General features: G+C 32.4%; 1 protein-coding gene across 4 annotated transcripts in view; it reads left to right on the top strand.

The window, feature by feature from the left end:
* LOC123546995 (dopamine receptor 1-like) overlaps window positions 1-25,593 on the top strand; it is a 527,538-nt gene that overhangs the window by 267,522 nt on the left and 234,423 nt on the right. For 2 of the 4 annotated variants that reach the window (XM_045333716.2, XM_045333715.2), the window contains exon 3: window positions 22,801-22,883. The exons of the other annotated variants lie outside the window; for them this stretch is intronic. The gene's annotated coding sequence lies outside the window, so the exon portion shown is untranslated. The remainder of the gene's footprint in view (window positions 1-22,800; window positions 22,884-25,593) is intronic. 4 annotated transcript variants of the gene reach the window in all.

Here is a 25,593-nt window from a genome sequence, read left to right as displayed (position 1 = left end):
TTTTACTTTTGTAATTTCTTGGGTATTAGTAACAAATAAGAAAAATCAACAACAACACGTGTAGCGTTTGTTCATAGATAATTATTAACTTCCAACGTTTCGGCGTTAAGCCTTCCTCAGGGAAGAATAACAATAAAAACAACGGACGTGACGTCGTTAAACAACGTCGCGTAAAAAGGCGGTAAAATGTATACAAAGTTTAGATCTACATTATTTACAATGTTAAATAAATTAAAAATAACGTTCCTTTAAACGGATTTAACAAACATACCGAGTAAATTGTCGGATAGTGTTTATACAAAATTTCCTATACTTATGTTTTTTTTTTTTTTTTTTTTTTTTTTTTTTTTGGGTATTAGTAGAAATTTCTTGAGTATTAGCAGTAATTGATTCTCCTTGTTTAGCTGATATTTCAACTACAGAGTCCAGATCATTTATTATTTTTTTGATTTTATTATTAAATTCGCTGATATCTTTTTCTAACATTTCTGTAAGTGTACTTAATTCCGCGTACTTTAAATTGTGGCGTGTGTCAACAGTACTAATCAAGTTCCGAAGTTGTTTCTTAAAATTTTCTAGCTGATCATTAATTGTGTTAATTGCTTTAGCATTAGCAGTGATTGATTCTCCTTGTTTAACTGATTTTTCAACTACAAAGTCCAGTTCATTTTTCTGTTTTTCAACTTTAGCATTAAATTCATTAATATCTTCTTGTAATTTTTTTGTAATATTACTTAAGTCTGCATACTTTAAATTATGACGGTTGTCAACAGTACTAATCCAAATTCGAATTTGTTTTTTAAAGTCATCTATTTTAGAATTGAGCTCTTTTTTAAGGTTATCTAATGCTGTGTCATGATCATCACCTCTTTGTGAAGCTGCCTTTTCCAGTTCAGATTTATATTCTGCAAATTTATTTGAAAATGTATCGAGTAAATCTTGATTCCCTTTTGTCATTTCAGTATTTAGTTTATTTACTTCTGTTTTAATTTCTAACTGATACATATTTTGTAACTTTTTCTCAGCTTCAATAATCTTGTCTTTTAGTTCTTCATGTTTAATCATACTATCTTTTAATTCCATATGTTGCTTGTGTAAAATGTTTAAATTGACTCTAAATACTTCTTTTATGTTGTCATCTGTCAAATCAGATTTCTCTTCAAGTTCTTTAATAGAATCAACTATAGCTTTCATTTCTTCTCCGAGTTTACCTTGTAATTGAACTATTAATAATGAATTGTTTTTTAAGTCTTTTGTTAAATCTTCAATATTCTTTACTTCTTCTTCTAATGTCTGTTTTATAGATTTGATGTCTTCAAGATATAGTCATCTATTACACTTTGAACTTTTTTGTACATAAACCGTCTTGAAACTGCATCGTTGGGTTTTATCTGGATCTCCTAGGTTGATTATTTCATTACCTCCCATATCTAATGCTCTGTTCATTGTGTTATCAAGTTCCTTATTTCTGTGAAGATACGATTCCTTTTTCCTTTTTAAGTTTTTTGAATTTTTTTTTTAGTAGCATAATCACTTAAATCAATATCAAATTTAACTTTACTTATACTGTCAGGTTCACTTATTTGTTCTATATTATTAAAAACTCCCATTATATATTACCAGTAAAGTTTTTTCTAAAAAATTTCCTTGGTTTGTCAATATATAAGAAATCATATTTTTGATTTGTTGCATTAGCAAAAGATTTAGGGTTCATATTTTGTTCATTACAAATCATATCATTTTCTCGTTTGCCTGGACTTTCAAATAAAATATAATGTGAACAGTTAATTCGGATATCTTTTGGTGTTTTATAGTAAGACTGACTTAAATAAATAACACAACAGTTTTTGTGACGTCCTTGAATAAAGTATTTTGTTATTTCATTTTGAACCTTTTTATCTTCACATACAAAATCATCAAATATTACTACTTTTTGTTTTTCTGATTCAAGATTCTCACTTTAATTTTTTTTGCAATTTGGCTTAAGTGGTTAATTAAATCTTGATATTTAGACTGTTCTAAGTTTTTAGCATATAGGTATAATTTATCATAATATATAAGAGGTTTCCGAAGTATATGCATTAATGTATTTGTTTTTCCAGACCCAGAAGATCCACATATTAACATTCTAAAACATGAATCTGGCATAAAGGAATATTGCTTAAATTGTTTAAAGTTATTAGATTTATCATTTTTTGTATCATAATTTGGAATTTCCATTTATATATAATAATACATTATCTTACATTATATTACATTATATTACATTATTTTACATTATCTTACATTATTTTACATTATCTTACGTTATTATATAAATGCAATCAAAACTTAATGAAATAAGAATAAGAAAAAACTTAGTCGGGCAAAAGATGAGAGCTCTTAGAGAAGAAATAATGAGAGAAAAAATTAAGAAAGCTACAAATCGGGATATGTACACTGAAATTTATAAGCCAATTACTGAAGGAATAGAAAGTCAAAAAGAAAAATTATCAAGTCAGTTAAAAGCATTACCTGGAATTAAGGAGCAATTAGCGTTACTAGGTGATGAAATGAAAGACATCAGGGTTTACCACAGATATTCCAAGAACCGCTACCACCATTACCGGACTCCTCTGAACGTGTTAAAAATCTTGAAAAAATATTGGCAGATTATGAAAATAAAATAAGAAAAGAACAAGCTTTAAAATCGGCTTCATCGATAGATTGGGGAGATGAACCTGCTGGATGGGTTCCTCAAGATGAACTTAAGAGATTAGAAGATTATGGAAGAAAAAAGATGGGAATAACTGAAGAATCAGAAGAATTGGGAGCAAGACCAAAAGAAAAGAAAATACCTACAGTAGATTTAGATGCTTTTCTGGATGATAATGTTTTAAAAGAATATGAATATTTCAAACCGTCTGAAATGTTTGACTTTTTACTGCAGATGAATCTAATCCAGATAAAATACATAAAGACATGCTTAAAAGTACAATAGATGAGGTTACTGAAGATATTAAAAAATTAAATGGTCCAATAACAAGCAAATCAAGATCAAAAGATCCAAATAAACAAAAAGAAGCAAAAGAATTAAAACATGCCCAAGGCGAATTATTAAAGTACAAAAAACGGTTAAATCATATTCTTGGTATGTCTTCTACATATGGACAAGGAATAAAATATCATAATCCATATAAAGTTTCACCGAATGGACAATATGGTAATTTAATTATTAACTTAAATAAACTTTATGGTAAAAACAAATTAATTGCTAAAGATAGAATAACTGGAAAAGAAGTAATTAATACTGAAGTAGATGATGATTTAATTGATTTGATTAATAAAAGATATAACAATAATAAAAAACATTCAATTCATTCAAGAAAAATATTTAAAGAATTAACAGAAAAGTCAGGATTACCTATCAATAAAAGATCTATGAAGTTTAAAAAAGTAATTAGAGGACAAGGTTATGACGTTTGTCCATGTAATCCAAAAGAATTGGTTAACGAGTTGGAGTTAATTTGTGGTTCAATTAATGCTGGAAGTAATAATGAAGAACTAAAAAATGAAGGTATTTTTTTTTTTTGTTTTGTTTTTTTGTTGGATTTAACGTCGCACCGACACATGATAGGTCATATGGCGACTTTCCAGCTTTAATGGTGGAGGAAGACCCCAGGTGCCCCTCCGTGCATTATTTCATCACGAGCGGGCACCTGGGTAGAACCACCGACCTTCCGTAAGCCAGCTGGATGGCTTCCTCACTTGAAGAATTCAACGCCCCGAGTGAGGCTCGAACCCACATCGATGAGGGGCAAGTGATTTGAAGTCAGCGACCTTAACCACTCGGCCACGGAGGCCCCCAAAAAATGAAGGTATTAGCATAATTGATAAACTATTAAAAATGAATTCACTCTTACCAGAACAACATGAAATGTTATATAAAAATTATTTTTCTTGAATTAAAATTTTAATTATATATAAATGGAACAAAAAATAGTATTAAGTTCTGAAACAGTTAAAGATAATAACAAAAATACTCCGAGTGATTTTACAATCAGATTTAGTCGTTCTTTAATTTTAGATAAAAATAAAACTTATGTTGTTGGTTTGGATAGTATTAACACTATGACCTACTCTTGGCATAATATTAGTGATGAATATGATAATAAAAGAATTCGTTATAATAATGGTAAGGATTGGAAAGATATCATATTTACAAATGGTTCTTACAGTTACACAGATATTAATAATTATATTAGGGAAACATTAATAAGTAATGGTGATTATGAATTTGATAAATCAGAAATTGCTCCAATAAGTTTGGAATTTGATTTAAGTAGTTTTAAGATTTTGATTTCAATTAAAGATAATTTTATGTTGGATTTGAAAATATCAAATTTTCATACATTGCTTGGATTTGAGAAAAAAAAACTTTAAACAAAACTGAATGGGGAACTACAACACCAAATATAACTAACTCTGTGGATACAATTTACATTCATTGTGATCTTATTGATAATTCACTTGTTGATGGTAATTTCAGTGATATTATTTATGCTTTAAGTACTGCAGATTTAACAAGAGCTTATCCATTTACAAAAGAACCACAAAGAGTTGGATATTCTGAAATTAATAAATATATTATAAATTCAATTAGACTATATATTACAGATGTATTTGGTAGAATAATTAATTTTAATGAGGTTGAAACAAGTTTTACACTAATTTTAAAAGAAATTAATTAATTATGAAATTATAAATTTTAGTTTTGTATAATGTACAAGAAAGTTTATGACAAAAATAAAGGAATATTTATTTATGTTGATGCTCACACGGGAAAAGAAATCATACATGGTACAGGTATCTTTGACACTTTAACTAAATTGTTTTCAAGTTCAGTCGCATCTTCAATTAGCACAGCTGGAAAAAAAGCTTTGGAAACAGCAGGAAAAGCAGCACTTGAAAGTGGAACAAAAAAGGTTGAAACAAAAGTTGGAAATTTAGCTGCTAATAAAATTGTTGAAAAATTTAAAAAGAAACCTGCTCCGGCAGTTGGTAATTTAATTGCTAAGGAATTACAAGAAAAGAATAACAGTAAAAATAATAATGAAAATAATAATGATAATGAGGAGGATATTAATATAAGATTAAATAGATTATTGTCAGGATCTGGAACTTCAACTCATCGTAAACGTATTAACAGATTAATTTATAAAAACTAAAGTTTTAACTTTAATAAAAAATAAAATAATATATAATATATACATGTTTAGAACAAAACAATATTGTGAAAGATATGAATTAACTCCTATTCAATTAGATACAGCCTTAATATCTGTCTTGGGAAATAATGTTAAGCAACAAAAAAACAGATATCACTTTACAATTAATGATAGAAGCTCATATTTTGATTGGTTTAATGCTTATTTTGAAGTAAGTTTTAAAGTAAATAAGCTTGCTAATGGTAATAATTATGGTGGTGGAGACCAAATTGCTCTAATTAATAATGCAGCTTCATTAATTGATCAGTTAGTGGTTAAACAAAATGGAAAAATTGTTTATGATTGTAATAATTTATACAAAGTAACAAATGTAAAGAGTTTGGTTGAACTATCTGAAGATTATGCAAAATCAACTGGAACAAACGAATATATTTATTTAGATACTACTGATACTGCTGCCGCTGATAATAATTCAGGTTTCAAATTTAGAAAGGAATTACTCCAAGGTGGTAATGAGGTAAATGCTAAAATTCCATTAAATAATTATTCATTTTTTCAGGGTTTAGAACTAATATTATACCTCCAAGTCAAATTCAAATAACACTGCAAGCGACAGATGATGATGAATTAATTTTTAGAGCTAATGCTGCTGATGCTGGTAGAGTAATTGTAACAAAATTAATTCTATGGGTTCCACGTTTGGTTTTTAATGAATTTGGACTTAATTTAATTTCTGAAAGATTTACAAAAGCAAGATGGTCATACCTACGGGAAATGGTGACGCAATCAACTGATACACAACAAACTAATATAACCTTTAGAATAACGGCTGGTGTAACAAAACCACAACATGTATTTGTTTATTTACAACGACCTGATAAAAGTAATTCACAAGAACATAATCCACATTTATTAGATACATTTAAATTTAATGCATTAAATGAAAATTGCACTTTGAGCTCTTGTCGTCTTGAAGTAGGTAATGGTGTTTTTTATCCAGAAACAGAATACACAAGTATATCAAGAATATACGATGATGTAATTAATTATTATTATAAACAAAATAATAAGACTACTGGAAGTCCCTTTTAAATAGATTTAATTTTCAAGTTTGTTTGGATTTTATTCATTTTAACTTGGAATATAAAAAGGAAGTAACTACAGAAGATCCTAAGCATATTACATTAACAGCTAAATTAAATATTCCGCCGGCAGCTAATATTCGTGTTTACGCAATTGTATTATATGAGGAAACAGTTGAAATAAATACTATTGGAAATGAACTTGTTATTGTTTAAATAAAATAAATATAAATTATATATAATGACATCAAATTATATTGAATATAAAGTTAACCTAACAGATGGACAAAAGAAAAATTTAGCACAAGCTTATAATAATAAAATTCCACATACTTTTAGATTAAAACATGAACAATTACATGGAAACTTACCTTTACTATTAACAAAAACACAAATTAATCAAATTAAAAAAGCTGTTGCAAATAAGAAGGGATTAGAAATTAAAATTTCAAAAAAACAAATGTCCAGTCAAGGTCAAAATGCTGGATTTTTAGGAGCTTTGGCTGGTTTGTTAGGAAAAACAATTCTTCCAATGGCAGCGAAAATAGTTCCAAAAATATTAGCCCCTCTAGGCATCGGCGCTTTGTCTGGGCTGGCCAGTACTGGTGTTAGTAAACTACTTGGAAATGGTATGATTTCAGTAGCTAATGATAAGAGAAATATGATATCGCCATATCTTACACCTAATCAAAGAAAGCAACTAGTAGGATCTGGAGTGATTAAATTAGCACAAAAACAGAAACAAAATGGCGGGTTCCTGGGTATGCTGGCTGCTAGTCTAGGAATACCTTTGATTACATCTTTGTTAAGTGGTAAGGGACATGGCCAGGGTATACAGATTGATTCGCAACGGAGACCTTACAGACGAATTCCTATAGTAAAAAAAAATAAAATTTATAAACAAACCAATTTCTAACTTTGAAATTGAACAATGGGTAAAACAACTCGGTGTAACAAACTTTAGGGGTGTATTTAGTAGAAATAATTTATTAAATTTATTAAAATTAAAAGTAAAGGACGAGTGTGGAATTATAAATTTGGACGACTCTGCTGGACCTAGAACACATTGGGTTTGTTATATTGGTAAAATATACTTCGATCCATTTGGACTTCCTCCACCAAAAGAAGTAATTAATTATATACCTGGACGTAAGTCCCCGGGGGCTGAAAGCCCACCTGGGGTCAAGTATAACAACATACAATATCAAGACAAAACAAGTACACTCTGTGGTTATTATTGTTTATTTTTCATTAAAATGTTACAAGATAAAATACCGTTGTATGATTTATTGTATAAAATACTAAAAGTAAACAATCAAAGAGTAAATGAACAAACTATTATAAATTATTTTAATAAAATGAGTTAAAATGTATTAAAATGTACCAAGAACGTAATATTCTTTACTACTAACAAAAATGTACCATAAACGTTATATTCCATACTACTCCCAAAAGCGTATACGGAAGTGACGTGCGTTTACACTGTAAACGTTACTATAAATAGAAGTATAGATATATAAAAATAAACTTGAACGGAAGTGACGTGCGTTTACAGTGTAAACGTTACTATAAATAAATGTATAGATATATAGAAATTCCACTAATGTTAAAAATAAAATTGAACATGGTATACGGAAGTGACGTGCGTTTACAGTGTAAACGTTACTATAAATAAATGTGAACATTGTACATGGAAATTCCACTAATGTTAAAAATAAACTTGAACGGAAGTGACGTGCGTTTACAGTGTAAACGTTATTATAAATAAATGTTAATATTATACATGGAATCCTTACATAGATTTCTACTGTTAAAAGCTGATTTTGTTACCAATTCAACTCTGTACATATTTCTTCGATTAATTTCCTACTTTTGATTAAAGTTCCAGCGTTTAAAGCTCACTTCAATAAATTCTTATGTTTCTCAATTAATTCATAAACTAAAGCCAGGTTTCGACAGTAGGAATCTGTGTAATGTACACCTCTGAGATGAAAATAAAGTCCCAGATCACAGTCCTTTGGGCAAACTGATCTTAAATTTTTAATAATAAATCCAATCTGATGTGTACAATAAACAATATTCCGTTTGTTTCTGTATATCTGCTTGTCTAAATTTCTAATGCTTTCAATACATTTGTCCTCGCTTGAAATATCCACATTAAAATTTTCTAAAACCTCCTCTTGTCCGAATGATTTCGTAATTTCTTCTTTAAGCTTTTCTTTTAACGTACTCCTTGTTTGTCGCTTTGTTGGCTTACATGTATCAACCAATTTCTTGTAATACTTTGAACTGAATGTTGTAGCCCATTCTTGGCATACAGAATCTTCTTTGTAATTACCTTTTAAATGGGTTGTTAATTCCGTCAAATCTTTTAACAGGTCTGCTGTTGTATTTTTATCCCTAAAAAGAAACACAATCTAAAGAATTACATAAGTATAAGCAGGTAAAAATAAATTTATCTCTAAGAAACACAAAATAATATTTCTAAAGTTAGTGAATGAGATCCGTCAAAGATCTGCTAAAGCTTGAACATAGTGGCGTAAATGTGTTTTGAAAAGTACTTACATTGTAATCGTTTTCCTTGTTTCTGTTCTATCGTTGTACTATGCCCCAACGATAACTTGATATTTACAAACATGACTATAAATAGATTAAAATGGAACATAGGGAATTCAGCATTTTTCTAGCATGTTACAATCTAAATATTTCCGGATCTTGTTCAAATTACAAATTAGCTCAGTGGTAAAGCATAATGTCCATGGTCAACAGATCTTTTGCCGTGTGGGTTCGAAACTCAGTATTGAGAATTAATTTTTTATTTCACTTTTGCATAAAAATTAGGTTTCCTTCATGAGCTCTGTGACAATACGACAGAGAGGTATCTAAAGCCGATATGGCAGATCAGAATAGTTTATTATATATCAAAGATGATAGATTAAATGCATGCACTCAAGTCATGCAAATAATGAACATGCTATTGTGTTATATAAAGACATATATACAAATTCAAACCATCAAAGAAAGAAAAGTAATGAAATAAAAATGAAAACGAATAGAAAAAAAACAAATCTGAAAAAAAAAACTCTTATGAAGATTCGAACCCACAAAACGACTTGCTTATATCCAATTGTTGTCTGCAGTTTACCCAACTGAGCTATGTTGCCATATACATAATAACTATTAAAATGAAAGAAATACCAATATTTAATTGTCAAGTAAATGGGTAACCATTATGAATTATTATTTCGTCAGTTATCATGAAATAGACTCGTCCTCGCGTTTCGGCGGGAATCGCGTTATCATTGGGGATTAGTATGTATTATAAGTCAGCAATATAAAGTAGCAAAGAATGTTCTGGTGCTAATCAGTTAGGTTTGTGTTGCAAAATACGACCATTTTTCAGAAAATATCACGTAAATCCCATATAACATTTTCAGATAATACGTCAGTTATTTATAACCAGATTATCCGAAAATACGATAAAACGAAAGTAAAGGAAATATGTCAGTTATTTATAACCAGGTTTTCCGAAAATACAAGAAAACGAAAGTAAAGTAAATATGTCAGTTATTTATAACCGGGTTTTCCGAAAATACGGGAAAACGAAAGTAAAGTTAAAACCTGTGGATTGTAAATTGTCCGGCATTAGTTGGTTCGGACCGGGGACTGGACGTTAAATTAGGTGAAACTGTTTCCGCACCATCATGTCTCTAACTACTAAGAGGGGGAGGACTCTATGATAAGCAGTTTTTAAATCCTACCAGGACTGAACTTTTTTGATATCTGTCTTCTGGCCTGTTTCGTCGGCCCCTTAAGGGTGTTTCTCTTGTTGCTCTGTCTTCTGAAAAAGCATGGAGTACATTCGTTTTTGGTCTAAAGGTTTGGTTTTTATATTTTTTACACGAGCATTTTTGTGTTTTACATGCCATGCCTTTTTGTTTCCATTACGTGTGTTAGAGATTCACCTGGAGGGGATTACTTTTATTTACACTGTCCCGTGTCTTTGGAACATGGTGGGGATAAGAGTGAGGTTGGGTGCGCACCATAAACCGGTTTAAGCTCCCTAGTGGTGTTTTTGCCACTGACCGTACCAAGGCGGTGCCCCACTGTGTTCCTTTGTTTGTTCGTTTTGTCCTCTTGTGTAGGCTTTGTGTGTTTGCACGTGTATGTGTGTGTGTTCCTTTGTTTGTTCGTTTTGTCCTCGTGTGTTGGCTTTGTGTGTGTGCACGTGCACGTGGATGTGTGTGTGTGTTTGTGGTGTGCACGTCTGCGTGCTGTAGGTTTCGTTTTGGGGAGGCTGCGATTTTGGTACGTGGCATTCCCTGTTTGATATTTGTCTTTGTTTTTAAATTATAGGGGATGAAAATCCCCGAGACGGTAACGTCCGTATTTAGCTATTCGTCTTTGTTGTCTGCATATACTGAGGCAATTTTTTTCGATGTTTTTCGGTTCCGGTTTATGTACACGCCGCAGACTGGTTGTCTACATGAATATCCGAGCACCCGGAATCAGTCACAGAAATTCGCAAGCCGCGCCAAAATGCTTCTTTTATTTCTTTTTCATAATAAAAACTGTACATGCAACTGAAAAACATTTTTAAACAGTAAGGAAGTGTAAAGGCCGTCAAGTTTCTGCGAGGAGTGCAAACAAACAAAAAAAATCTAAAGCCAGTGCGAGAACGCGATGAATTACGTCATCGTCACGGCTTCCCGTAAATTTTGCAAAGTATTATATTCGCTGTAAGAGGTGTGATGACACTAAATGTAAACTGTTTAGAGCGATATTTCACTTTCTTTTGAGTGTTGAATATTTCTTTGTAAGTGGATGCATACTTGAAAGATAAATCCCCATGTTAGGCGGTGCCTTAATTCATATTATTTTAAAACCAAATCTGAATTACTATTATATTAGAATTTAACAAAGTATTTGCGTGATTTATAATAACTTTCAAAATTGTCTATCAATTATTATTTTCCCTGTTCAGAAGAGTGATTTGATATATTATTCCATTCTATGTTTAAGAAAGAATAAATCTGTTCCTATATTTTATCAGTTAATAAAATATGGGCAGGAGTTTGGATGCGTAATAATTAAATTACGAGTGCGTAGCACGAGTGGTTTAATTATTCGCATCCGAACTCCTGCTCATATTTTATTAACTGATAAAATTATTGGAACAAATTTATTATTTCGATTCTACCACCGCAAATAATTCGCATTTTACAGTACTACAGTTTCAGCGTAATGCGTTATTCGGATCATATGCAGTTACATTTTACTCCCATAGTAAGGAAGTGTTGCATAGCCAATAGAACGTATAGATATTTGTTCCTTTTTTATTAGAATTTTGAGAAGTATTTATAAATAAGTTCATCTAATAGCTTGCAAATTATTTATGAACAGAATAATCAAATAAGTTTACCCTGTATTACGAGTTACAAGCTTAACTTTTATATGACGTCACACCATTATGACGTAATGAGATAAGTCGAAAAGTGAGCAAGGTAAGTATAATGGTTCTTGTACACAGCAATTTCCCTTAATGTCTACTATCTTTGTCTTTGCATGCAGTTCGCTTCGCCTTTTACACCGAATGCCACTATTGGTAAAACTTAAAGAAGAAATTGTTACCAGCGCCCTCCGTCGAGGGACATTTTTCACAAAACATACTACCTGCTAAAACAACATTTTCTTCAAAATAAGGGGTTGGAGACAACATATGTTTATAAATCATAATTATTCATCATGAATCGGTATGTAGTTTGAAAATGTCTGGAAATCTATAATAGTTGAATGCTTTCAAATGTTAATATCTGCAATTTAAAGAATGAATGTGATTTTGTTTTTAAACTGGTAAGAAATAAGAAATGAAAATGGAATGAAATATTTAATCATATTGGAGGGAAGTAATTAATAAACAAATGAAATGCAAGACATTTTTATGGTACTAAATGAAACTTTGTTTTTAAATAACACAGCAGTGAAAGTTAATACATAATATTTTAGTCAGGTCACAGGTGTTGCACTGCATTTCAACCTATTGTGTTGCAATCATAATAATGCTGTATTTACTATATATACATTACAGTTGTGCCTGTGTTAATATTCTGGAAATGTACAATTGTTAACAGCTTTTTTATATCTATCAATATTAGTCGTCTTACTTTAAACTTAATGCCATTTTTGAATTAGTGGGAAAACTGGTGAAAAACACATGTTTTGTACTATATGATATAAAAAGGTAGTTATTCATGTACCAACAAAAAAGAAAATTAATTTGGGTTAATGTGACCTTGAACTTTCCACATATCATATTGTTTTGTAATGGTGAATACCTATGCCAAGTTATGTTTGTTTGTTTTGAGTTAAACGCTGTTATTCAACAGTATTTCAGTAACGTAACGGCGGGCAGTTAACCTAACCAGTGTTCCTGGATTCTATACCAGTACTTACCTGTTCTCCTCAAGTAACTGCTACCTTCCCCACATGAATCAGAGGTTGAGGACGAATGATTTCAGACATAATATCTGTTATCAAATCGTCACGGAGAACATACGCTCCGCCCGGGAATCGAACTCACGACCCCGCGATTCGTAGATCGGCGCTCTCCCTATTAAGCTAAGCGGACGGGCTGCCAAGTTATATAAATATACATCCTTGCATTTAAACGTTACAGACCAGACAAAATAAACAAATATTTTTATCTCCAGGTGTGACATTGACCTTGAACTAGAGTTCTGGATCTTACATGGGACAAACCACTGCTGTGGTGATTGTTTGCGCCAAGTTACTTTAATTAAGAAATAATTTATAGCAAAAGTGTGCTTTAACACTATTTATGCACGATGGGTGGTTATACGTCGGGCGTAATAATTTCACGAGGGCACAGCCCGAGTGAAATTATTTGAATGACGTATCACCACCCGAGTGTATAAATAGTGTTAAAACACGTTTGTGCTATAAATTATTTCGATTCTTATATGCCCTTAATCTAAAACAGTAGATAAGATATAGAAGCGCTCTTTCTTGGTCGCAACAAAAACTTTGACGTCACCGCACGTTAATGTGACGTCATTCTAGCGTAAGAGTGCTTTAACAGAGGCAAGCATATTAGAATGTCCTTTCATGCAAAGTAAACTTAATGACTTGACCAAAAATATTATGTTTTGACCTCTAAGTGTGATCTTGAACTTGAAACAGGGACCTACACGTAGTCTCCTTATGGGGAATATTTGTGCCATGTATTTTCAAAATCCCTTTGTGGATGGCAGAGTTATGGAACGGACACGAAATGTGGTGGACGGAATAACGGACGAAAGGAAGGATGGACGGAAGGACAGTCCGTTTCTGCCCCCACCTTTTCTTCGGACAAAAACTTTTCAGAAATAGTGAATCGTGTTGATTCAGTATATATTATTATATATATATATTATACCAGATTTCAGTACAGTCTAATAATTATGTGAAAATCGCCAATGCAATTTTACCAACCCCAGAGTTATGTTTTATTGAATAGAGGCACTTTCTAAAAAAAAACTAAGAAATATAAATACTTTACTTACTACTTGGCTTAATCAAATTGATAATTTATTCGACTAGTTTTCTCTAAGTTCGTTGCATTAAGTCTCATTCAAGAATTAGCATATTCATTAGTGGAACAACATCAAACTAGCATGGATATGCAATTTCTTCTTAATGGAATGGCTATTATGTTACAAACAGCTTTTTGTCTGTAGCTTTTATACCAAGAAAGTCGAAAAACATATGTCCAGAGAAACAAGTAACTCTTTGCTGCGAACGAATGTTTATCATACAATAAAATAGTATTTGAAATGTATGTTTTCGCAGTAACAACCAGATAACATAAACATTTAAATACATATGCATGTTTACGTATGTTTTAAATGCATGGCGTCTGGGGATATTCCAACAAAAATTGCAAGCAAATATATGTATTATGTAAGTTTTCTATGGAAGTTTATGTCGGCTGTATATTTGAGTCGCTTTAAACATGTACATGTACTAGTTAACTCATGATTGCAATACAATATTCAGTATTGTCAAATAATTCATAAAAAACTTTCGGAATTAAGTATTTAACTGCGTTCTTATATGATAACTCATCTAGATTTTATATAACCCAACAATTACTTGAAATTTTGACATAATCTAATTAAGTAACGTATGTACCAATAAGCTGCATCTGGCAAAAAGATGTACTTTAAAACAATTTTAATTAAGAATTATTCAAAAGTCATTAACTTTAGAAATGCTTGTTGACTAAGAACTGAAGTGTTATGCTCATTGTATAAATATAAAAGTTTTTGTCAATCTTAAGTGTTATTATGTAACGTAGGTTTGGGTGAAATAAATGATAAACTAAACATAGCATGATATACTCAGTGATAGACATTTATTGTTGAGCAGCATATCTGATTTTGACTACTTATCCTTTGAACAGTGGGTATTTTAAATATTGAGGCGACTTTTTAATTTATTGGTGGGTGCTAGGGTATTTATATATATACAGTCAAACCCGGCTGCAGAACCTCCCTTGGGGACTGAAAATGCTGGAATTTGTGAAAACATATATTTTTTCAAGACAGGTGACGTGTGACCATAGTAAGCAGGTTATATTTTTTGGAGGCTGTCTACAGTACGGGTCTGACTGCATAAGGGAGTTCATCGGTTCTAAGACAAAGGTGAATGTACCAAGTAATATAGCAAAAACAAAACAAAATTATGTGGGATAAGGCCGTGACTTTATTGTAAATTTTCAAATGAAAATTATGGCATATTGTAAATATATAGCATGGTATATATGAAAAATGATGAGAAAATATGAAAGACAAAGCTCCAGCTAAAATGCCTGGAAGCAACATAGCAGCGCGAAGGTGCAGAAAACTATGAAAATAAGCGCAGAACATGCCAGACCTAATAGGAAATTGTAGGTTCTAGTACTTCGCACTAATGAGAAACGAGGCAAAGATGCTCTCAGAGATCTCTATGACATGAGATGATATATCAACAAAAATATTCTACCTAGATTAAGTAAATACGAAATGAAACATAACACCAAGATCAAAATAAAATCTGATGTAAGTCAAGAAAGTCTTCAACAAACAAACGCACAAAAATATTAAAATATCAATGTAATATATGAACAAACGGACCGGTGCGAGGGAATGGTTATAGCAAACTATGCTACAATAATAATATAATCCATCCAAGCGATTGACTGAGCTAACCGGCAGACTGGAAACGTAAGAAAACAGGGGGGATTTACATGTCTGTTTCAACATAACCCATGTGTTAGAGGTTTATAGCAAAGTGATCCACAAATTATAATAATATGTACGGACCTACACGTACATATAATAAATGCAACTTTCGACTGATCACTAATAATCGTATGGCCGATAAGTTGAATAACCCTGTTTATATAAGACACAGTCAATTCATGGACCTGGTGAATGGCCGACCACATGGTCAAGGCCCCCTCTAACACCAATAATAAGAGATGACCAACCGAGCGCGAGGTTGCAGATACGAGAAGGTCAACCTAGACAAGTGAGCTTTTATTTTGATACTGCCGTAGTATACAAGAATAAAATATTTTGTGGATCACTAAATATTGCTCACAACACGGACACAAATTAAAATGTAATTAGAATTGACTTGAGCCAAACATTTTAATAAAGAAGACTTTCTTTACTGTACTCCGAATAAAGATTACAATTTGTAAGCGCCATTTAAGTCACGACAATAAAATAATTCTAAATTGATGAAATCAGATCAATGCAAGTAATGTATGTTTACTAATAAAATCAAGTTTATATACGCATACACGCCTTCACTTCGTTCGTCCGAAAATAAATTATTTCTTTCCTTTACTATATAACTAATACCAAACAAACAACTTAAACTGGTTTCAAAGATGGTGGTTATCCCAATAACACAATGCATCAATAGAACGCCTTCAATATATATGTAGACAGAAATACCATAATTCTTTCCAAATATGCATGTACTTAAGCAATCAATATGCAGAAAGAAACATAAAATATACCGGACTATTTATGAACATATGCAGTAAGACAGAATACAGAATGGACAATTCATATGTAATATGACAAATACTTGTCATGTTATCTTAATCTTTACGCATTATTATTATTATTATTGTTTTAATTTCATCTAAATACTACCCAGAAAGACAGGTTAATCGTATGCTGCGAGCCGGCTGCCCCAACCCTAACTCTTTTCTATTTTTTATGATATATTTATATAAGAGGGGGGAAATAGGGAGAATCCGAGGCTCTGACCAGCGAAAAGGCTTACTCCACCCCCTGCTTTCCGAGTATTTACTATCATCAGTGTTTCTAGTAGATAAAATAAATGTGCCAAACAGAACAAAAACAATACGAAAAACTGGGTAATGTTCATGAGCTGTCATCGAATTATAAATCGATGTACTACAAAAATATTTCAATTATGTTTTTTTTGTTTTTTTTTTTTTACAGAATAAATGACATTAAGACCATCTCCTCATATTTCTGCAAATACTATGCCAGAATTTGGCGAACCTGCATGTTATCGCTTTGTGTAGTAAACCCACGCTAATTCATGATATCTTCGTGCTTAAATTCAAACCAAATTTAACAAAAACAAGAAACAAAGTACCAAAAAGAAAAAAGATAGTAACATTCGGAATGTTTATAAACGAATACATGCAGTTTAAAATCAAGTCGATTTCATTCAATTGTATTGTTCCATGATGATTAAATGTACCAACAGAATTGAGTTTATGCACACACAGTGTAAAGAGTTTGTTCTCTAATATACCACAGATTACAGAAGCGGCGTGACATGTTTGGTGCAGCAGTACATTTTGTGGCAGGGTTCAGCAGTATGGTTCACCATTGTGACCCTGAAATAGATTAAACTTGACGGCAGAAATATGTTAAAAAACAACAAAGTTACTGTAATGGGAAGGGTGGGAGGGAACTTTTGTAAACGATCTGTCCTCTACGGATTTCCTATAAAGAATGTACTTGTCACTGCACTAAATTTGCCCATGAAAATCCCGGTGGATTAAAACTTGTCAGACTAGTATTTGAACTGATACGACTATAAATACAAATACAGGTGCGGATTAGCAGTGAGGCGTTATGTTAGGCAAGTCGATACCCACTAGAATTAAAACAATTTATTTCATAAGAGAACATAAATTTACATAATACCTTATTGGTCAAAATTATGTTCTTGACTTTTGCATGACTTAGTTGCTTAGGAAATAAAGTTCACTTCACATTGTCATTTTTTACATCGGTTTCATCTGCCTTGCAAATAGAGTAACGTTATCATAGTTTTTTGTATGTGAGATGTATGTTTTATGACCTATTTAATGAATTTGAGGAGTTTAGAACTTTAAAATGTTTTTAAGACTACAAATGCAGTAAATTTTAAAATCGGAACTAAACTGTAATGAGGTCAAATTGGTTAATTTAATTAATAAAACAACACTGGGTGTTTTTGTTTTCTTTTCTATCGTATTCTAACTATTCCATTATGCAATCAACATTTGGTAAATTGTGTGTGTGTGTGTGTGTTGGGGGGAGAGGGGTGGACATTTTGTTCATCAAATTTAAGTGAAGTGAAAGTGACTTGTAAGAAGAACTTACTTATATAAAAAAATCGAATTACACCTGTGTTATGTATTACATTTTTCAGTTATAAAAGCAAATACAGTAACATACGTTACCGTGGAAGCATGCAGAAATAGATAAGATAAGATAAGATAACAACTTTATTTTCTGAAAGTTACATACTAAGCGTACAAATACAAATATCATACAACTTATTTCCAGTATGGCCTTCAATTAAATTCCATAAGGCTTTAAATTTTATGTTAAAAACAGATGAAACAGCTGTCCAGATAGAAGTTATGCATGATTATATGGTTAGAAAAGCGCTACTTTTAATACTGCACATGAACTTTTACAGTTAGATTCATAAAGGGAGATAATAAAAACAACTTTCTACTTTGCTTATCAGTATTCAAACCTTTGACAAATATTAGAGAAATCAATTATGGTAAAAAGGAAATTGATATATTCCATGTTCATAACGGAAAAGTGTCAGCCACATTTTAAACAAAGGCATTATGAGCCTTTAATACACAATCATACAGTCAATTTATAATCAAACATTTATACAAAATACACATATCAGAATAACTTAAATATTTCTTCGACAAACACGTTTCAAATTATAGAAGTCTTAAAAGCATAATATACAAAAATTGTAAATATAACAGTAGTAACTATATTTTAAAAGAAGTCTAGAATATGTTGTCACAATCCCCGCATACGGGTATTTGATGCTCACCAGATTTTACATTAAAATAAAAAAAAAAACAATAGAACTCAATTTGCTTATAACAAAAGATGTCTGTGTTAAATTATTTACAAAATATGCAAAGGGAATTTACAATTATCAAAGATCATCTGTTGTACAGTACATGATATATATAACACAAGTGTCAAGGAGCTGAGGTCGAACAGTTGATGTGTGCTTAAATATGTACATGATACATTAATTAGTTATTCCTGTTTTCTATAAAATTTAACAATCCCTTAAGGTTACCAGAGATTTTTCGCTAAAGGCTTTATCAATTGATGCCAGTAACGTAAGTACTAGCTATTAATTAAGACGACTGAATAGAAAGTAATGCCAAGATAAAATGCTGTTAATAGTAGTATGTCAGTTGCTAGTATAGTCTCTCTCTCTCTCTCTCTCTCTCTCTCTCTCTCTCTCTCTACTCTACTCGTATTTATTTTTCTCTCTATTTCTCATGTTCTATCTTAGCTTTACAAATTCTAATTGACTAAAAATAGTTTCATAATAATTTTAGTACATAATGATTGAAATATAAACTACACCCCTCTAATTTAAATAAAACATTGTTATAGTTTTGGAGACAACTATCAAAAGTAATCGAGAAGATTCAAGCTTCAGCATACATATTGTCTTATTAACCCCCTTCGAAAAAGTGGGGTATATTGCTCCTGTGATCGCATCGGTATGTATATAGGTCGGTCAGTCAGTCAGTCAATAGATTGAGAAATAATTTGAGAACCACCTGACACAGAACCTCCTACCTTAGTGGCATGATTGGGCTTATCAAGTAGATGACCCCTATAGTTTTTAGCGCCAGTAGGTATAAGGTCAAGATCACAAGGGCCTGAAACTTGCAAACAGTTTCCGCCCAATAATTTGAAAATCACTTGACCCAGAACATTCACACTTAGTGGCATCATAGGGCTTTTCAAGTAGATGACGTTTATAAATGTTGGAGTTAATAAGTAAAAGACATTAAACCTGAAAACGGTTTCTACCCAATAACTAAAGAACCACTTGACCTAGAACCTTAAAACTTAATAGCATATATAGGCTTTAAAAGTAGCTGACTACTGTAGTTTTTGGGGTCAGAAAGTCTAAGGTCAAGGCCACAGGGACTGGAACCTTGAAAATGGTTTCACTTAAATCACTTTATAACTACTTGACCCATTTAAACTAGGTAGATACAGTAGATGATCGGATCCCTATTGTGTTTTGGATCAAAGGTCTAAGGGGTCTGAACCTTGAAAACAATGTTCGCCCTATAACTTGAGAATTACTTGACCCAGAACCTGCAAACTTCATAGCATGATTTGGATTATAAATAAAATGACCACTGTCGTTTTTGGGATCAGGAAGTCAAAGATCACGGTCACGGGGACCTGAATCTTCAAAATGGTTTCCGCTTAGTGACTTGACCCGGAACCTTTAATCTTGAAAATATGATTGGGCTTATAAAGTAAATGACTCCTATTGTTTTTTGGGTCAGTAAGTCACAGGTCAAGATCACAGGGACCGGAACATTGAAGACGGTTTCAGTTCAATAACTAGAGAAGGACTCGACCCAAAACCTTCAAACATGATAGCATGATTGGGCCTATGAAGTAGATGACCCCATTAGTAGGTCAAAGGTCAATGTGACAGTGGCTGAACCTTGAAAACAGCTTTAGAACGACTTGATCTAGTATCTTCAATTTTGATGGCGTGATTCGGCTTATGAAGTTGATGACCCCTATTGTTTTGGGGGTTAGTAGGTCAAAGATCACAGGACTGAAAATCGGACAAGCAAAGATGGGGACATTATGGGAGACATACGTGTTTTCATAAACAGGCATTGTTACTTTGTACGTTTATCGAAGATATACTGAGGAATCTTGTTCAGTTTACTACATCTGCTATGCTCAGTTTCCGAAGCTTCAATACGGGTATTTTGATTAAGAACGGATCTCACGATTATAAGGCATCCTTTGGTTTGCTTCCTTGTATTTGTTTTCTCTACGGAACTGTCTGTCTACATACTACTTGTATATTATCATTATAATAAGTAATACAGTTAGCAGTGATTTTGGTTCGTGAACTTTTCTGAATAGCCTGTACGATACTTCCATTCGCTTAAGAAACTCTAAATACGTTTAAGAGCTCCTGAATTATTCAAAGTATCGGTAACCGTGGTTTCTTATTGCAATCAATACCAGTGTCTTTTGTCTGAGAGTCCGAGAAGATAAGTTATTTATACACAAATCATTCTCCATTTTTTTCACATGTCAGCTGTGTTGAGAGGCTGCCTCTTAAACAGTTAATTGATGTTTTGGCTGACAAAAACGTTATAGCTTTAAAGTTGTCGAATTTCCAAGGGGGGATCCACGATTTTGCTTTGGCATGCCCACCTCGGAAAATATTTAACAAGTGTACCAAAGACGGTGCAGTCTGACCAAACTGAACTATTTAAGTTTGATTATCGTCCATTCTCGCCAGTTCAGCAAATAATACCAATGTTTTGCAAGCGGAGCAGGCCATTTTGACATCAATCATATAAAATGACTGATTTCTCAGTTTAGGGCTTTCAAAATATGTGCTCGGTAGATTTATTTGTTTCATTTCTATTTTTTTGAGGGTTGGTGGTTGGTGGGGCTCAGTATGCCTACCACAACCCGCTAACCTTTGGATCCGCCTTTGATGTCTAACAACCAATTATTTCATGTGTAATGACACAGATACGATGCGCATTTGCGTGGCAAATATGTATTTGTTACGGATTAGAGGACGTTTTGTACTGTTTCCATGAAAGTTAAATCTTTTTTTCAGTGTGTCCGGCCGTTCGAAAGTAAGAGGCGGGCGGACAATATGTTGTTTTTAAATTGATTGATCTTTGGCAAAAGACACGTAATAACCATGCTTCTTTTCATAATTATAATTCGGGTAACCACAATTTACAGATGAGATGAATTAGTAAAAAGAGTATTTCCTTCTTTTTTAATGTATTTAATTTCCACATCGTATACTCTACGTGAAAATGTATTTGAAACGTTTCAATACTTATATAATCGGAATTGCGTTTAAAGCTCTTTATCTCGTTGGAGTGACTTTGTTGAAGGTTAATGTACATAACATAATTATACTTACTTTTCATTATTAGAGATTAAGGTACTAAACCTGTCTCTTCTGTTTGGAGATGTTTTTTTATGCCCCCGAAGGGAGGCATATAGTTTTTGAACCGTCTGTCGGTCTGTCAGTCTGTCGGTCTGTCCGCAATTTTCGTGTTCGGTCCATATCTTTGTCATCGATGGATGGATTTTCAAATAACTTGGCATGAATGTGTACCACAGTAAGACGACGTGCAGTGCGCAAGAGCCAGGTCCGTAGCTCAAAGGTCAAGGTCACACTTAGACGTTAAAGGATAGTGCATTGATGGGCGTGTCCGGTCCATATCTTTGTCATTGATGGATGGATTTTCAAATAACTTGGCATGAATGTGTACCACAGTAAGACGACGTGCAGTGCGCAAGACCCAGATCCGTATCTCAAAGGTCAAGGTCACACTTAGACGTTAAAGGATAGTGCATTGATGGGCGTGTCCGGTCCATATCTTTGTCATCGATGGATGGATTTTCAAATTACTTGGCATAAATGTGTACCACAGTAAGACGACGTGTCATGCGCAAGACCCAGGTTCGTAACTCAAAGATCAAGGTCACACTTAGACGTTAAAGATCATTTTTCATGATAGTGCATTGATGGGCATGTCCGGTCCATATCTTTGTCATTCATGCATGGATTTTAAAATAACTGTGCATGAATGTGTGACACAGTAAGACGATGTGTCGCGCGCAAGACCCAGCTCCTAAACTCTAACATCGGCCATAACTATTCATTCAAAGTGCCATCGGGGGCATGTGTCATCCAACGGAGACAGCTCTTGTTTTTCATTGGAAAATATTTTGTGAAATGGACCAAAAACAAGTAAATGAAACAATACCTGCTGAAGGTTGATGAAATGTTTGCGAGCTACTTGATAGAAGCATTAACGAAATCGTAACGTTCCGAAAAGCGATGGAAGCAAAATAAAAACGCTTTGTCTCACTTATCAGTGCTCCCTTTTTGCATTACAGATATGCTGATTATGAATTATGTGACATAACACATTACGCTTGGAAGTTACGTAGTGCAAAATTCCCGGAATGGTCTTGAAAAGGTTAGCCAATCAATATTACTATTTTATCATTTTTTCTTGTAAGAATAAATGTTTGATTACCTAGACAACGTTCATCTGCATTAAATGATTGAGAGGTCACATATTTCCATTTTACATATCTCCTACCTGCGTCCTTATCTACACCTGCTATATAACGATATTAAAATGAGTATTAGCACATGCAAATGTGCCTTAAGCTAGAATCTGTAAAACAACCTTGCCTAAATTTCCGAAGAAACTTAAATCACTGATATACAGAGGATTAACTGCACATCTCGTTCTAAACTGATAAAGTTATATCGATGATGTTCATTAAATATTATTTCCTATTTTGTTTACATTTATTTTAGCGATATAAATGATGATAGATCTAGTTTTATACATCCATGTGTTTGTAAATCTTAACTACAATATATCCTGCTCATGTGTGTCAAGATGATGTCAGTGATCTGTTTTACAATTATTGCGGCAAAACTTGATTTAACTTCAGTCATTGGTATGTATAACAAAATAGTGTAGTATTTTCAGCAATTGTACGATTCTACTGCAGTAAGTGAAATATAAAAGGTAGACTTTAATGTCTATAAACATACGCTTTAATGGTGTACACCTAGTGCAGAAGGTTTGTCATATCGGACTGAATAATAAGAATGAAATGCTTTTTTGCATTATTTCATCAATATATGACACAGACATGAGTTACAATTACTGTGTATTATTAGTAATTATCAAGAAGAGATAGCAAATTGTTTGCAGAAATGGCCATTACATGCATTCCTTATATGCAAGGAATGTTTAGTCTTACGAGTTGACAAGTATTAAAATATACTAAATAACTTCTAATGCCCTCTCTTTGAATTTGATTGCATGTTTCAAAATACTTGGAGTACATTTAAGAAAAGTGTTAAGACGTTGTTAATAATATGGAAAGATTTCACCAAAATTAGGTACATGTAGATGCTTTAATATAATTTTATGTATTTTACAACCTCAACCTAATTTTAATGTCTCGCAAAATTACCCATACATGTCTAAAACTTACAAACGAGCAAATTTATAAGGCAGGATAAACATGGCAAAACAAACAACTTCCTGTCATATCTTGGAAACAAGTTTAAACTTGGTACAATAATTATTTGGCAATTTTTCAGTGAAAATTCGATATGTGATCCTCTGTAAACTCATAAATGATATTTGCCTGTTGAATAAAAACAACACACGTGTAACAAATTTCGGTGGGTGCTATTATTTATCCGAGCGGTCTAGATAAAAAAAATACGTTAATGAATATCATAAAAAGACAAGAAAAAGTATTAGAATGCTAACTTTCACTAAAATGAAAGTACCAAAAATGCCGTATACTAGTATACAATTTTCCTAATGACTGCTTGTCAAATTGATTTTTGTAGCGAAATGTCTATAAATTCTCAATTACTTTTATATAAATTTTCCCAAAGCTATCTGCTTAGTGATTTAAAAGAAATGATTCGAAAAAGATTAGCTTATATAGGTCAATCAGAATAATAATTAAAAAAGATACTTTAAATGCCAAGAACTAAAATGTATAAAAAAATTACTAGAGTAAATAGTAAATCCTTACCACAACCCAGGCTTCTATGACCGTTTGATCAATAAAGACACAGAATGCTCTTATCTGTTCTACGTAGAAATATCAGCCTAAAGTCCTGGTGCAACTAATGTAATAAGCCACAAAAGACTCTTAAAATGCCACTAGAGTACTACGACCCGGGCCTCCATTGCTTTTCAATCTATCTAGCTAAAGAATGCCTTTTGCTTTAAAATTGTCTACTTGGCACTGTCGTCCCAAAGTCCCAGCTTGACTAGTGCAACAAATAATTAATTAAATAATTTATTATTATCGACATGTCTCTTTCGAACTCCAACTGCGAACTGAGAGTCGTTTAAAGTGAAGCCAAGTCCTTTGACTTGCTTCTAGATCTGCGCATGCGCCAACTTACTTATCCAGTGAAAATTCTTATAGGAAATGCGTAGGGCTACTGAACATAACTATATTAAACGTCCACTGATTGGATAAAAATGCTTACATTCAATTCAAAGAACGCCGTCCTGACATTGACTGATTATACGTGTACATATATATGCAAACAATAAGCGTTTATTGATACCTATTAAATAAAGCTTTAAGCAACAGAAGTGCATCATAAACAGAAGTATTATAAATGATTTAACGAAATATGAATTCAATCAATGCTTTAATTTACCCCAAATATGTAAGGGATGTGATTGAACAACATAATAAAGGGGAAAGAAAGAAAGCAGTTTTGTTAAAGGGCAGCTATTTTAAAGAACGATCTAATTAGAGTATCAAGGACATTTTTTTCACACACGCATCTTTATTTTTATGACTTTCAAAAAGACTGGCTGGGGTCGTAAAATGAGTATTATCTTTGCATTACTCGATCTTGTTGACATTTTTTTCATACGTTCTTAATAGCAATTTTTCAATGTGGTATTAGTATTATGAAATATATTGCCAAAACTATCGAGGGGGCTGGGGATGGGGTTGGGGGGGGGGGGGGGGAGTGGGTAGAAGCCGATATTCTTGCATAAAAACTACTGTTTTCACTGGATCGGCCAATGTATTAACGGGGGAAAATCGTGGGCAAACAAGGCAATTCACGTGCTGTTAGTATACGAATTTTTATTTTTGAAATGCTTTGCCAGGGTC

This window comes from Mercenaria mercenaria, chromosome 9, assembly GCF_021730395.1.
Source record: "Mercenaria mercenaria strain notata chromosome 9, MADL_Memer_1, whole genome shotgun sequence".
NCBI classification, from domain to species: Eukaryota; Metazoa; Mollusca; class Bivalvia; order Venerida; family Veneridae; genus Mercenaria; species Mercenaria mercenaria.
This window is presented reverse-complemented; position numbering and strand designations above follow the sequence as displayed.